This window comes from Equus przewalskii, chromosome 3 (assembly GCF_037783145.1).
Source record: "Equus przewalskii isolate Varuska chromosome 3, EquPr2, whole genome shotgun sequence".
NCBI lineage: Eukaryota > Metazoa > Chordata > Mammalia > Perissodactyla > Equidae > Equus > Equus przewalskii.
Window position 1 is genome coordinate 98530542 of NC_091833.1, and position 14935 is coordinate 98545476.

Consider the following 14935-nt stretch of genomic DNA (forward strand, 5'->3'; position numbering starts at 1 on the left):
AAGGCTAACAAGGAGTCTGGCGGCTCAACAATACTGTATTATAAGGAAGGACATCTTTGACAATGTGATGAAAGAACACAGTGTTAAAGAGAACCTGCTGACTTTTCTAGTATTCTGCTATATATTCAATTTCATGAATATACAGAGAATTATAAAAGATTAATGCAATTAATGATGAATCTAGAGACAAGAGATAATGATTATGCTAGACCAAAACAACACATTGACGGGCACTGGAATAGTAACATCTCCTACTGCTCAGATGTAGTTCAGCTGGATTTATGGAACAACAGAAACAACAACAAAAGCATACTGCACCTGGCCTGTGTCTAAATAACAACAAACACCTCAAGAAACTTTCTTGATCAGCTCAATGTTTAGTCCTCACCTTATCAGCTTTCTTGATTATTAAAGCATTTGGATCTTGTTGCTTTAATCAGAATGATTTAGACTTTCTTGTCCACAATTTTCTCATCAATAAAATAAGGGGTTTGGCCAAAATAACTCTAAGATTTTCCCAATCTCTAAAATTCTAGGAGTCCACATTTAGACAGTTTGACAACTGGGTTCTAATTAATTAAATTCAACCAATCTGAGAAATGTATGCTATCACCTATGCAGATCCAGAGAGAAGAATATCCTGCCAGAAAGCAAAATGGCTTCCTAAATAGTTTCATTTCAGGGATATCAAAAAGGACACTTCAAGTCCTGTGCCCTCCCTTCCCCCAGAAAACCTCTCTCGCTGTCTGACCTATAGAATTACTGATTCATCTGTTTAACTTAAGACTTTATCTTCTGGTGAAATACAAATGCCTCTGGAAAGGTCACACATTAAACATTATCAGTCACTTTTACCTTTTTTGAGATGAATATTTTTTTCACTTTGACCCTGCTTTATTTCATAAAGGATTTGAAGCTGCTTACTGGGAATGGGTTGAGCAAATGCATTTCTGAGATCAGATTTGGTAAAACCCCATAGGGGCCAGGTGAGAACATGAGAAGGAGGGTGCCACCAACAAGAAAAGCTCTATGTAAATTGCAAAGTGCTGTAAAAATATTAGAGATTGGTATTAATAACAGGGGAAGCTGGATGGTTAAAGACCAACCTTGCTCATTTCCAATGACTCAGTCTGCTACTTCAACTGGTCAAATTATTCTTCATTCTTCTTATGGAGCTTAATGTTCCTTGTCTAATTCTTTGGACACTTTGTTAGAAAAAGAAATCCTTCATAATATGCTGTTTACCTTGCTCATGTTGCTTTCCAATTTCCTGAATGGCATAAAATTCTGTTAGGCACTTTGCTGTCTGGGACCACTATTTGCACAGTCTCATGATCTGCCCTATTTCCTGGAAAAGCAAAGATCTTTTCTCTGTTTTTGCATAAATAGGTGTCTATTAAGCTCAGGAAGGAAAAAAATGGCTAATTTCAAATGGTTCTCTCAATGTGGCCAGAGCTGATTGTAGGAAAGTGGATTGTTCTGCCATAAAACAGCAAAGAAAAATCATAGCCTGTTTTCAAAAGAACAAATTTAGTCAAGCACAAAAACTCAAGAAACTTCTAAATTGTACTGTACAGCTTATATTTTGTTTAGGTCACAAAGCTAGCATAACCTTGATAAAGAAAAAGAAAAAGAAAACTTTAAACCCTGAGAATTAGACTGAAAATATCTCACCTTACTGAAGACACCAGCCCAAGAAGGAGATCTCCTACTGAGTTAGAGAGCCAGAATGAGAAGCAGACCTCTTGAGGTGGCCTTTTGGACCCAGCCAGTAGAAACTAATCTTGAACAAGTAATTAAAATATTCTGTTAAGAAACCGTTTTACCATTATGTTACTATTGGCTTGAATTTTCAGTCTCGAAAACAGGATTGTGGAATCAATATTGAAAGTTCTATTTGTATGCATTTATCTTATGAAAATAAAATTAAAGTCTCAGTGTTATTTAGTATAAGGATTGTGCATATTTGGTCTATGTGTTCTCTGGCCACGTTGCACCCTCAGCGTGAGAGGTGTCCCGGGGGAAGGGTTTCAAGAAGGGCTGACCATGGGAGACTTGGGCATTTCACTTTCAGTGGTTTTGGACACATGGACTTGAGCTGGGGGAAGTGGATCTACAAATTGTGTGCTCATGTTTCAACTAAATCAACCCTCACAAATGGGCCAATGACAACAATGACAACAAAAAGATACCTTTAAAGAAATCATAGACAAACCACATGGTATTAATAATGTTAAGGACACACACAAAATGGCAAAGCTGTTATTTTTTGACTCACTAGTACAAACCTTTGTCAACCACATGATAATGTAGAACATTATAAAAAACAACGATATGACTAGAAGTTGGCCATCTTCCTCGAAAATATCAATGTCTATTTGAAATATAGGTTAACATCCGCTCTTATAAATGATGACCCTCACCTTAAATGTATCTTGTCGTTTGTATATAGTTATTGGTAGTCTTGAGGCATCACAATGTGCAAGACCCTTAAAAATCAAGCAGGCAAGGAGGACTCTGGAAAGATGGCAGAGTAGGAAGCACCAGGAATCTGTGACTCGCTCAGACAACAATTACTCCAGCAGAATCTGTCTGATGAAAGTATTTTGGAACTGTGGCATCTATTGAAGTCTTGCAACTTCCAGGGGAGTACTTGCATGGTAAATTTCAGTCAGTTTCAGCTCTTAGCTCAGCGGCCCCTACTCATTACCCACTCTGGGCAGGCAGCTGTGCACGTGTTCCTGCAGCTGCTTGCATGCAGCTTGTAGGAGCCAGGGTGGGCAATAAGGACCATGTTCTCCAAAGACTAGGGATCTGTATTCTGATTCTGATTGCTGCTTCTGATGACAAAGGTGCAGACACAGAGGTAGTCACTATTGTTGCTCCTCCCTCTATTGTTGCAAGCCGTCTCCCTCTGTAGCTGAAGTGACTTCCAGGGAATTTAAAGAACTAGAGCCTTTGTTTTCTCTCTCTCTTTCTCTCTTTCTCCTCTTTTTGGGAGCCAGACATTAAAGACTAGGACATTCAAAAGCAGCCACATACATGGGGAAAATTAGAAAGTCACCATGCACGCCCAGGGAAAGGCGTATGCTTAGAAAAGACCTAAAAAGGCCTCAAATTTACACCTCAGGCTGATCCTTGGCACAGACGCAGCCTACAGCAATCAAAACAAAACAAAACCCAGCAAAACCTAGGGAAGGGGAAGAATCTGATTCCCAGAGTTACCACATTATGTAATTCCAATGTCCAGTTTTCAACAAAAAATCACAAGACATACACAGGAATAGGAAAATATTGTCCATTCAAAGGAAAAAACAAAAAACAAAAAAAAACTGTTTCCAAGAAAGACCTGATGACAGACCTATTATACAAAGACTTTAAAATGATTGTCTTAAAGATGTTCAAAGACTAAAGACAGACATGGAGAAAGTCAAAAAAATGATGTATGAACAAAATGTAAATACCAAAAAAGGGACAGAAAACCAAAAAAGAAATTCTGAAGCTATAAAGTAAAATAACTGAAATAAAAAATTCACTAGAGGGATTCAAAGACAACTTTGAGCAGGCAGAAGAAAGAAATAGCCAACTTGAAGATAGGACAATGGAAATTATCATATCTATAGTATATAAAGAAAAAAGATATTAAGAAAGGGAACAGAGCCTAAGGGAACTACGGGACACCATCAAGGAGAAGAGAGAAAAAAGAGGCAGGGAGATTTTTTTGAAGAAACAACAGCCAAAAACTTCCCAAATATGATGAAAGACATGAATAAAAACATCCCAGAAACACAGGAAACTTCAAGCAGGATGAACCCAAAGAGATCCAGACTGAGACACATTATAATCAAACTGTTGAAAGACAAAGAAAGAATCTTGAAAGTAGAAAGAGAAGTAAGTTGTCACATGCAAGGGATTCTCAATAAGATTATCAGCAAATGTCTCATCAGAAACGTTGGAAGCCAGAAGGCAGTGGGCTGGTATACTTAAAATACTAAAAGAAAAAAACCCTGTCAATCAAGAATCCTATATCTGGCAAAACTGCCCTTCAGAAGCAAAGGAGACCTTAAGACATTCCCAGATAAACAAAAGCTGAGGGAGTTCATTATCTCTAGACCTTCCCTGCAAGAAATGTTAAAGGGAGTCTTGCTAGTTGAAAGGAAAGGACACGAGACAGTAACTCAAAGTTGTAAGAAGAAATAAAGATTGCAGTAAAGGTAAATACATGGGTAAGTATAAAAGCTAGTGTTATTATAACTTTGGTTTGTAACTCCGTATTTTATTTTCTATATAACTTAAGAGACCAATTCATTCAAAAGGCCCAATTATTAGTTCAAGTTTTTGGAAACACAATGTACAAAGATGTAATTTTGTGACATCAACAACTGAAAGTGGTGGGGATGGAGTTGTAAAGAAGCAGAGTTTTTGTATGTTATTGAAGTTAAGCTGGCATAAATTCAAATTACAGTGTTATAACCTTAGGATGTTAAATGTAACCCCCATGGTAACCACAAAGAAAATAGCTACAGAATATATACACAATAAGAAATGAGAAGGGAATTAAAACATTTCACTACAAAAATCAACTAAACATGAAAAATCAAATAAACATGGGTATGCAGGAAGTGAGGGAGTGTACAGTCCAGTGATTTAATAAACATTCATATTGTTGTCCAACTGTCACCACCATTACATCCAGAGCTCTTTTCCTCTTGCAGACTGAAACTCTACACCCTCTAAACAATATCTCCTCATCTGCCCTGAGCTAACATCCGTGCCCGTCTTCCCCTATTTTATGTGGGACGCCTGCCACAGCATGGCTTGACAAGCAGTGCGTAGGTCCACACCCGGGATCCAAACTGGCAAACCCCAGGCCACCGAAGCAGAACGTGGGAACTTAACCGCTGCGCCACTGGGTTGGCAGCAGTTAGCTCAGGGCTAATCTTCCTCAAAAAAAAAAAAATTAAAATCGCATGCTACCACTCTAGTACTTTACAACATTTCATTAAATTGAATGATAAATATTTAGAATGCTCATATGAGATGTCTTACAACTGAAACGAAACAAGCCACACACCACTAGTGGAAACATTTTTCCTCCCATGGTGGTGAAAATGGCTGAGACAATACATTGAAAACAATATGGCTACAAACAAATACACATTCATCTGTCAGAAAATATTTTGGAAGATGTACAAAAAAATAAAATCGCTGGGGGCCAGCCCCGTGGCCAAGTGGTTGTTAACTTCTTGTGTTCTACTTTGCGGCCCAGGGTTTCACCGGTTCGGATCCTGGGCACGGACCTGGCACTGCTCATCAAGCCATGCTGAGGTGGCGTCCCACATAGCACAACCAACTAGAATATACAAGTGTGTACAGGGGGGCTTTGGGGAGGAGACGACAAAAAAGAAAAAAAGAAGATTGGCAATAGATGTTAGCTCAGGTGCTAATCTTTAATAAATAAATAAATAAATAAACAAAAATAAAACTGCTGCAAAATTAAGTAAATTTGTATTAGTACAAGTGAAGTGGTTTGGGAAGTGTGCTATTCTGTCGGAGGAAAACACATACGTGGCCAGCATGCTTCACTTGACAGAGTTTTCTGGGTTCTGTTTCCCTAAAGAACAGAGGAGGACTACTTTTGTGTGTGCGTGAGAATCTCTAAGGAAAGGCATCCAGGAGAAGAATTCAATAGTGAATTCAATAAGGAATGATTTCCACTTAAAAAAAGAAAAAAAAAAAAGGATGTTTGAGTTAAAAGCTGTGTTAGTGTAACTCCTGATGAAGCGGGAGCTCTGATGGGAGTAAACAAAACATATTCTGGGGAAAGATGACAAAGATACCACTGCCTGTGGTGGGGTTTGTATGATAGGTTTTAGTGAGATGAAAAGTGACTACAAAAATCTTGGAAACCTGTGGTGAACTGAATCATTGGCCTCAATTCTTCATTCTCCTGCTAGAAAATTACACTTCAATACCCTTGACATGGACTCATGGTGGGCAGCGTGTTCTTTCCACCCTTGACTTTGGACTTAGCGTATGACTCATTTTGGCCAATGGGATGTCAGAGCCTGTTGCATGAGCAGAGGTTTAAAATGAGCCATTCCCTGCTCACTTGCTGTAGCCAGGAGAAGAATATGCCCTGAGTTGCTGCTGCCTGTCAGCCTGGAATGAGATGCATGGAACAGCCCAGAGGCAAGGCACGTCCGTCACCCACAGCCAGAAGCAGAGTCTCCCCAGACCTGTGAGCAAGAAATAATGCTTATGCCACAGGCCACTGAGGTCCTGTGGTTGTTTATGACACAGCATCATTGCAGCTACAGTAGATTAATAAGGTGTCCCACAGACAATGCAGTTATCTCAAAGTAAAATCACTGTCAAGCTTAAAGATGATACTAATTTTTCTTTACAAAAAACATGTTATGAATCTGCTGACCTTTTCTGTGATAAGTAAATGTCACTAGAATGCTATCTAGTAGATATTTTTGAAACAAATAAATATGTTTAATCTATCCCTTCAAGGTAAACGTGATTTTTAATGATGATGAAAAAAAAGTCATCGCTTTTAAAAATATATTTATGCTATGGAGGGATCAGTTTAGAAACTGGTGTTGAGAGTTTTCACAATTATTTCATGTTGGTGCTCCAAACAACTTATGTTTGTAACTTTATGTTTGTTGATTTATGTTATTTATGTAAAAGCAGCCATATCTGCACACTTGAAAAACGTGGAAACTGAATTTTCTACTGCTTAAAAATCTTCTATTGAGCTTAATATCAGTGTATTTTACTGCGTATCACCCAACATCAAGGAAAGTTTTCTCCTTTTTCTTTTTTTAGAGCTTCAGTGCATGGTTGCGTATCCTAGCTGTTGGTTTAGTTCTCTGTGTGAGCCGCCACACTGTGACCACTGACAGACGGGTGGTGTGGTTCCCTGACCGGGAAACGAACCCGGGCTGTGGGGGTGAGAGTGCCGAATCTTAACCACTAGACCAGGGCTGGCTAGGAAAATTTTTTTCTAAGCAAATAATTTCAATAGATTTTAAACCCATTTGTTAAAAATATAGATACAGGATATTGTACAGTTGGTTCACAAAACAAATGACTGACATCAGGAAAGATTAAACTTACCAACTGAATTTCAATATCAGCCCTTGCATAATTGACGGGTAGGAATGAAAAATGAGCATCACAAGGCAGATACACTATTTCCAGTCAGATCTACGTATCTTTCTGAGGTATCTTTTTTCAGCTGTGATAGACACAAAATCAAGTATCAAAATAAGCTGAAATTAGAACCAGACCTTTGAATTGCTATTATATAAAACCTTAAATCAAGGTTTTCAAAAATAGTGAAGCATATTCAATCATTTTGCTGCCACTAAAAATACTATTATTACTATTAATAATATGTAGCAATGGAAATAAATAATATTTTGCGTGAAAATTCATGTATAAATAAACTGTTTTATTTTTATATCATTTTACATGTCCGTTTTGCCCTATTTTATAATGTAATAATGATACATGTAAGCAATTTATGAATAAGTAAACATACTTGTATCCAAAGTAAACCCTCAAAAATATTTTACCACTAGGAATGGCACAATCAGAAGTTTCAAGACCACTCACCTAAAAGATGTTCATTTTTCTCAGTCTGTGGGCTCACACCTATGCTCTTCCTCTCCGGCATGTTTAGCTCCTCTTGGTGCCACTTGCTTTCTACTCAAGCATGCACACTTCCATCCTGCCTTGAAATCAAACACACAAGAGCATCATCGTTTCATCCTGTAACCTCCTCTAGCTGAGATTCTGTTTCTCTCCTTTTTATTGCCAAATTTCTGGACTAAGTGGGCATCAGTGATGCCTCTGTTGCTTCAATAATTGCCCCTCCATTGCTTCTTTTTGTCCTGACCACCACCCCCAGCACACACATACACATACAGACCCAGTTTGTAAGACCCTACAAATGTGACTTCATGCCTAGGAAACTGGTGGCTTGTGTATTCCCACAGATCTTAATGCCAATTCTAAAAATCTTTCCTTGGTCCTTGACCTCCTTGTACCCAATCAACTTTATTGCCCTTCCATGTTACTTTTAAAAACTATATTCAGATAAAATCTTTTGCCCTCATTCTGCATTATTGTGGGAAATCCACTGTCTCGTCAAATATAAGCTGAAGTTTACTGAGTGAGAGACGCTCGTCACCTCCGCCAAGGTGGTTGTACCAGGCTGCTCTGTTAGGTACCTCTTGCCATCTTGTCACTCTTGCCCACCTGTGGACACAGCCTCCTCTTTCATTCCCCATGGCCTTGCTAACACAAGTTACTGTGAGAAATTATCACAGAGGGAAAATATATATATATCAGTCGTAAGTCAAATCCACAAATCCTAAAATTCACTGACTGTGCCCTTTCATGGGGAGCAGAGGTAGAACCGGGACTGAGGGAACATCCAATATTGGCTGTCTACCTCCTTAGCTCTAGGTGAGTCGCCATATTGCAGAGGGTCCACTCCTCGATCAGATCGGATACCTCCCTCTCACCTCTCTCTCTCTCCCAAGTTCCACATCCCTATCTCCAGCTCCATGCAGAGGAAGCGAAACTTCCCAAAGTCTCGTACAATCTCCGCCCCCAGGGAAGGCCTTGCTTTCACCTTATCACGTAAACAATTTAGTTCAGTGGTTCTCAATCCAGGCTACACACTAGAGTCACCCGGGGAGCTTTTTAAAGTTCCAGCGCTTGGACCGTGCCTGCAGAGATTCTGATTCACCCGTTCTGAACTGCAGTCAGGGCGAGGTTGTGTCGTAAAAGCGCCCACGTGGTTTAACGCGCAGCCGGAGTAAAGAAGTCCCAGGTGCTCCGCTCCCTGTTTCAGCTTCTCAATTCCGCTGTAAGCGTTGGCATTCTCTTTCGCATAGCTACAGACCTAATCACTCCCTTCTCACCAGAAGTGAATGACCTTTACCACTTGTGACATTTAACAAAATGAATAACAAGCGAATCTTTGAAATTATTCATTTTCCTTAAAGGCTGCAAAGACCCCAGACAAAAATCTTGGCTGGGCGCAAGGCGACGTGCTCGGGCTTTTTCTAAGTGGGAGAGCTTTCCCTAACCCATGCGGAGACCAATCCCAATTTGGGTCAGGAGGGGTTGTGGTGATGAGTTGAGTCTCATCTCTCTTCTAAAACGAAACTAGAGTTCTTGTTTTTTTAAATTTTTACCCTTTTGTGATTCGCTGTGGCAAACACTGCCATCTCTCCATTTTCATTGAAACTTTATCTTATTTTGGCTAGAGAGATGCTTGATAAGCCAAATCTCCATCCTCTGGCTCATCTCTGTTTGGTTGATCATCCGCCTCTTCCTCCTCCTACTCAGTTGAATTTGGGCTCTCCCCAAGCCTCAGTCCTTGGCTCTCAGCTTTGCTTTCTCTTCACACTTCCTCGAACAGGTTATTCATGATGATGTCGTCAGCAATTACATCCATCCTTTGTTCTAAGTATTGTGTGCTACGCTGGGTTTACAATGGAGAGCTTAAATCAACATGGCCCCTACTTCATAGGGTTTACCCTCTAGTGGGAGGACACCCACCTATTCAAAAAAGGCACACAAGCAAATGTATAAATGCAAGTTGCCATAAGGAAAGGGACAGAACTCTATAAGAGCTATAACAAAAGGATGTGCCTAGTTTTAGAGGTTAGGGAAACTGACATTTGAGCTGTAATCTAAAGGAAGAGAGGGTGAAATCAGCGTGTGCAGTGGCCTGGGGCCTCCCCAACTCATTTGGGAACTCTTTAAAGAGACATTGGGTCTCAAACTTTTGCTGTACCCAACCTTCAGCGTCGAACTTCAGAAGTTCAATAAATATGTATTGATATAAGACTTATTCCAAATAGCAAAACATTTCTGAGGTGACTGTCTGTTGTTTTTGCCCACTCAGCCCATCCCCTCCAAGTAGAGGAATGCATCTTGCTCCTCCAATCAAGTGACACCTCTCTCCTACACCCTTCCTGGTCCCTCAGCCACTCCTCTGTGGAAGGCACAGTCTCCCATTCCCCTGGCCATGGAGAATGGTGCAAGGGTGAGAAAGCAACGAGGGTGGGCCAAACGTGGCCTTTCGCTAGGATTTTTGCATTTGGAGTTGAAGGGACAAAGAGATAAAAAAAATATGACACTGGAGCTGCTGATGGAGAGAGTTCATCTTCAACAGGTGAGAATAAACAGAGACCAGAAAATGTGACAGACAGATGACGTAGAGTCCTGGAGCACCGGGGTCCAGTTGCAACTCCGGATGCCCCTGGACCTGCCAGGATTTCCACAAGACTTGTTTTCATCTTTGAACTATCCGTTATAGGATACACAATTAACTTCAGTCAATCTGAGTTAAAATTCCACCCCTTACCACTGACGGAGTCCTGACAAGCTGGCTCAACCCCAATGCACAAACAGATTTTAGGGGGGTCTAATTTGTTTTTAATTAATATGAAAATTGGTGGTCATTGTTGATTATAAATAAAATCAAAGGATGTAGCCCTGGAACTACAGATATGAAAAAGAGGTGGATGCAACTGTTATGATGCTCACAGTCAAGAGGGGAAACGCTCGACAAATAGTTATAAAACAGCATGACAAGAGCACTGACAGAATACATACAGGAGACAATAATCCTACTACTGCATTAGAATTCCAATTTCATCTTGTCATTTAAAATTTATGGAAAATTGATATTGAAATGGCATTTGTCCCTGTCCTGTGACTACCCCCAGGAGTGTAGCAGACAAATTATTTTAAAATGCAATGCAGTTTTTAAAATATTACAATTAACCTTTCCTATTCTATGGTACGCCTATTTTCAAGTTTAAGTCAAGCAGCCAGTCCCATGCCTTTTTCTGTTGCAAAGTCAGAAATCATTGTAGAGCAGGAGGGTTTAGGAAACATCGTTTCAACCCTCCCCTCCTCTGCCAGGAATAGACTGGCTTGTGTGCTTTCTTCACATAGTTCTCTTAAAAAGGATCCAGCGAGTCCCAGCTACTATCCTTCTACAGTGCAAGGTCCAGCGTGAGCTGCACTAAGATGCCAAGTGTCCATCTGTCCTGTGTACAGTCAACTCTTTCACAACCTGGGTCACTGTCATTCATTTTCCCAAAAAACTGTCCCACTTGTTCCTTTTGAAGTTTATTTTTATTCTTGATGGATCATTTTTCTCTTTATTTACCAAATAAAGGTGACTTTGAATCATTTATTTTCCCCAATGTGTTAACAACCAGGCTCCGTGGAGTAATCAACAAGCAATATAAACAAGCTTTAAAATGTTTTCATTCACGTAATGAGAACTAAATCATTTCGACCTCTGTCTCACAGGGTACCAATCAGCGGGATTCTCCAGGGTGACTTTCAGCCACCTGTCAGTCTACTTGTGCCACATCTTCCTGATTTAATGAGGAAAATCATTATCATCATCAGATTTTTATAAACTGCCTGAAGCAGTGCTGGGGGGAGAGAGAGTGACATCCAGAATACCCAAACTTGAACAGCCCATGTAGGTAGCTAGAAATAAAACAGAGGATAATATATTTAACTTCCTCTTAGGGGTGGGAGTCAACTTTGAGTATATTAGCTCCGAGAAATTACTCCAACCAGATCCACTTCTAGGCACTGGGGATTTATGACTGAGTAATAGAAACCTTCTGCCTTCATGGATTTACAATTTAGTGGGAGGCGACAGACAAAAAAATAAACATATGAGTTGTATATATGACATTAGGTGGTTATTGGTCATTTTGAAGAAAATAAAACCAGGTGATAGGGTAGAGAACAATGAGAGGGGAGGTGAGGGGATTGTGTTATTTTAGAAATAATGGTCAAGAAGACCATTTTTATAAAGTGATATTTGAGCAAAGTTGCTAATGGAGTGAGATATCTGGCCATGCAGATCTCTGTAGGAACACTTCTCAGGCAGAGGACAGCAAGTGCAAAGGCCCTTAGGCAGGAGCGGCTTGACATATTGAAGGAACAGTAAAGAGACCAGTATGGCTAGAGCATGGGGCAGGAGAGGGGAGAAGGAAGGAGGAGGAGATGAAGTCAGAGAGTTGGTGGGGTGGGGTGTGGGTGCCTGGATCATGTAGGGTCTTGTAGGACATGGAAGGGCTTTGGATCTTGTTCTGAGTGAGCCAGGAAGTCACTAGAGGGCAATGGCAGAAAGCCCATTTAGGAGGCTTTTGCAGTATTACAGTTGAAAGACAACGGTAGCTTAGACTCTGGGTAGTGCTTGAAGTAGAAAGAAATGGTCAGACTGTGGGTAGTTTTGGAGATAGAACTGATGAGATTTACTGATGGATTAGATATGGAGGAAAAGAGAAAGCAAGGAATGAAGGGTGGTTCAAAGGGTTTTGGCCTGAGCAACTGGGAGAATGAGCCACCATTTACTGCGTTGAACAAGGAACAAGTTTGAGACTGGGGGTGGGATGGGGTGGAGAATCAAGAGTTTGGTTTCACCAGTTCAGGCAGGGCCAGGATCAGAGTGAAGCAAAGTGTGGCACTTGCCTTGGGCAGAAAATATAAGGGGCATCAAAAAACTTAGTAATCAAGATAAATTTTAATAAATATTTTTTTAAAATCAAAGTTAATGCAAAAAATTGATGTTGAACAAAATATCAAAATTTTAAATAAAGATAGGCTGTTGATCTTTGTTGTTTTATGACGCTGCATTATTATGCAACAGGAGAAATCATTTCCATCAGCTGGTGGTTCCTGATGGCACCTCCTGCCCCCCTTAATGAGGGCTGGCAATGGCATTTGAACAGATCAGGCAACACAAGGATTTACATATAGTCTTTTTTTTTTTTTTAAGGATTGGCTCTTGAGCTAACATCTGTTGCCAATCTTCTTTTACTTTTTTCTCTTCTTCTTCTCCCCAGAGCTCCCCAGGATGTAGTTGTATATTCTAGTTGTGAGTGCCTCGGGTTGTGGTATGTGGGATGCTGCTTCAGCATGGCCTGATGAGTGCCATGTTCACGCCCAGATCCAAACTGGTGAAACCCTGGGCCACTGAGGTGGAGCACACGAACTTAATCACTTGGCCACGGGACTAGCCCCCTTTTCTTTTTTTTGGTGAGGAAGTTTAGCCCTGAGTTAACTTCTGTTGCCAATTTTCCTCTTTTTGCCTGAGGAAGACTGGTTGAGCTAACATCTGTGCCAATCTTCCTCTATTTTGTATGTGGGACACTGCCACAGCGTGGCTTGATGAGCAGTGTGTAGGTCCATTCCCAGGATCCAAACCCACAAACCCTGGGCTGCCAAAGGAGAGCATGCAAACTTAACCAATATGCCGCTGGGCTGGCCCCATAGTCATTTTTTTTAAATGTAGAACTTTTCTTGCCTTTTCCCACTTGGTTCAAAATGCTGGAGTACATTCTGATGAGTGTATTTCAGGGCTGTCGTGTTTTCTTTTGCCTTAGGCTCCAATTTGCTCAGCATGGTACTGCATCCCAGCGGAAATGTTGAGTCTGGACATAGAGTCTGGAGTACAGGGGAAAAGTTGGAGTAGGAGATACACAGGAGCATGGGCACATAAACATGGCATTTAAACCATGCACTGGTCGAAGTCAGAGGAAAAGCATGAAGACAGAGGAGATAAGAGATCTGAGTAAACCCTTCATTTAGGGGTGAGACATGAGGAAGTGAGGGCAGACCAGCAAAGGTGACTAAAAGGAGCAGCCAGGAGAGGACTCGAGAGAGTGATGTCGCAGAGATCAAGAAACAAGAGCATTTTAAGGAGGGAGTATAAAACTATACAGAAATACTATTTTTTTGTCTATAAGATTGGCAAAGATTTTTATAAGTTTTACTAAACCTCTAGCGGGTTGAATGGTGGCTCCCCAAAAAGATATTTCCACGTCCCAATCCCTGAAGCCTGTGAATGGGATCTTATTTGGGAAAAGGATCTTTGCAGATATAATTAGGTTAAGAATCTTGAGATGAGGAGATCAACGTGAATTATCCAGGTGGGCCCTAAATCCAGTGACAAGTGTCCTTATGAGAGTGAGGTAGAGGGACATAACACAGCCAGGAGAGGATGAGGCCATGTGAAGATGGAGACAGAGACTGGAGTGATGCAGCCACAAGCCAAGGAAGCCAGAGAATGCCTGGAGCCAGCAGAAGCTGGAAGAAGAAAGGCACCCCCACTCCCACCCCCACCCCCAGAGCCTCTGGAGGGAGCACAGCCATGTGGATGCCTTGATTTTAGACTTCTGGCCTCTAGAACTGTGAGAGAATAAGTTTCTTTTGTTTTAAGGCACCAAGTTTGTGGTAATTTGTCACAGCAGCTTCAGAAAACTAATATAAAACTCTATGATTGAGGGTGTGGGGACCGCAGTTCACTCACACATTATCGACGGGCAGTAAGCTGGAGAGCAACTTTTATGGAAGGCAATTTGGTAATTTCAAACACACACATCATCTGAACCAGCAATTCCAATTTCAGGAATTTATCATCTAGCTATACTCACATGCCTATAAAATTATGTATGTGCGAGGTTATTCATTGAAGTTTTGTTTGTAGCAATAAACCGGAAACAATCTAAGTGTGTTGACCTTTGTGTTAAATGAGCTTGATTCTATACAATAAAATCTAATTTTCTTTTTTCTCTCAGTGTGGGGCTAGCTCTTTTCTGTCAGTGGATGAAATCACAAGCTGTTCTCTTTTTTTTCTTTTTCCCCAGACACTTCATAAAAATGCCTTTGGTAATTTTAATTACAAGTCTGGCCTTATGGTATTAGCCTAAATATCCAGTCTAGAGTAAATTTGAAATTGTCATTTTCTTATCCTATTTAAGGGCATTCCCTTCCCCCAACCACACGGCAGAAGTCTGTGATGGGGGAGGGGACATGCCTGGCTGCTGCTTGTTTTCCTTCCTGGCTCCTCTCCTCCCTGAGTCAG

General features: G+C 40.7%; 1 long non-coding RNA gene across 1 annotated transcript; it reads right to left on the minus strand.

Annotated features, from left to right (window-relative positions):
- Positions 1–7126: 7126 nt before the first annotated feature.
- Positions 7127–8777, minus strand: LOC139082334 (uncharacterized). The gene is made up of 3 exons (XR_011538234.1): positions 8654–8777; positions 7630–7748; positions 7127–7249 (listed from the first exon to the last, which is right to left on the minus strand). It is a non-coding gene; the product is annotated as an uncharacterized lncRNA (long non-coding RNA).
- Between the last annotated feature and the right edge of the window lie 6158 nt (positions 8778–14935).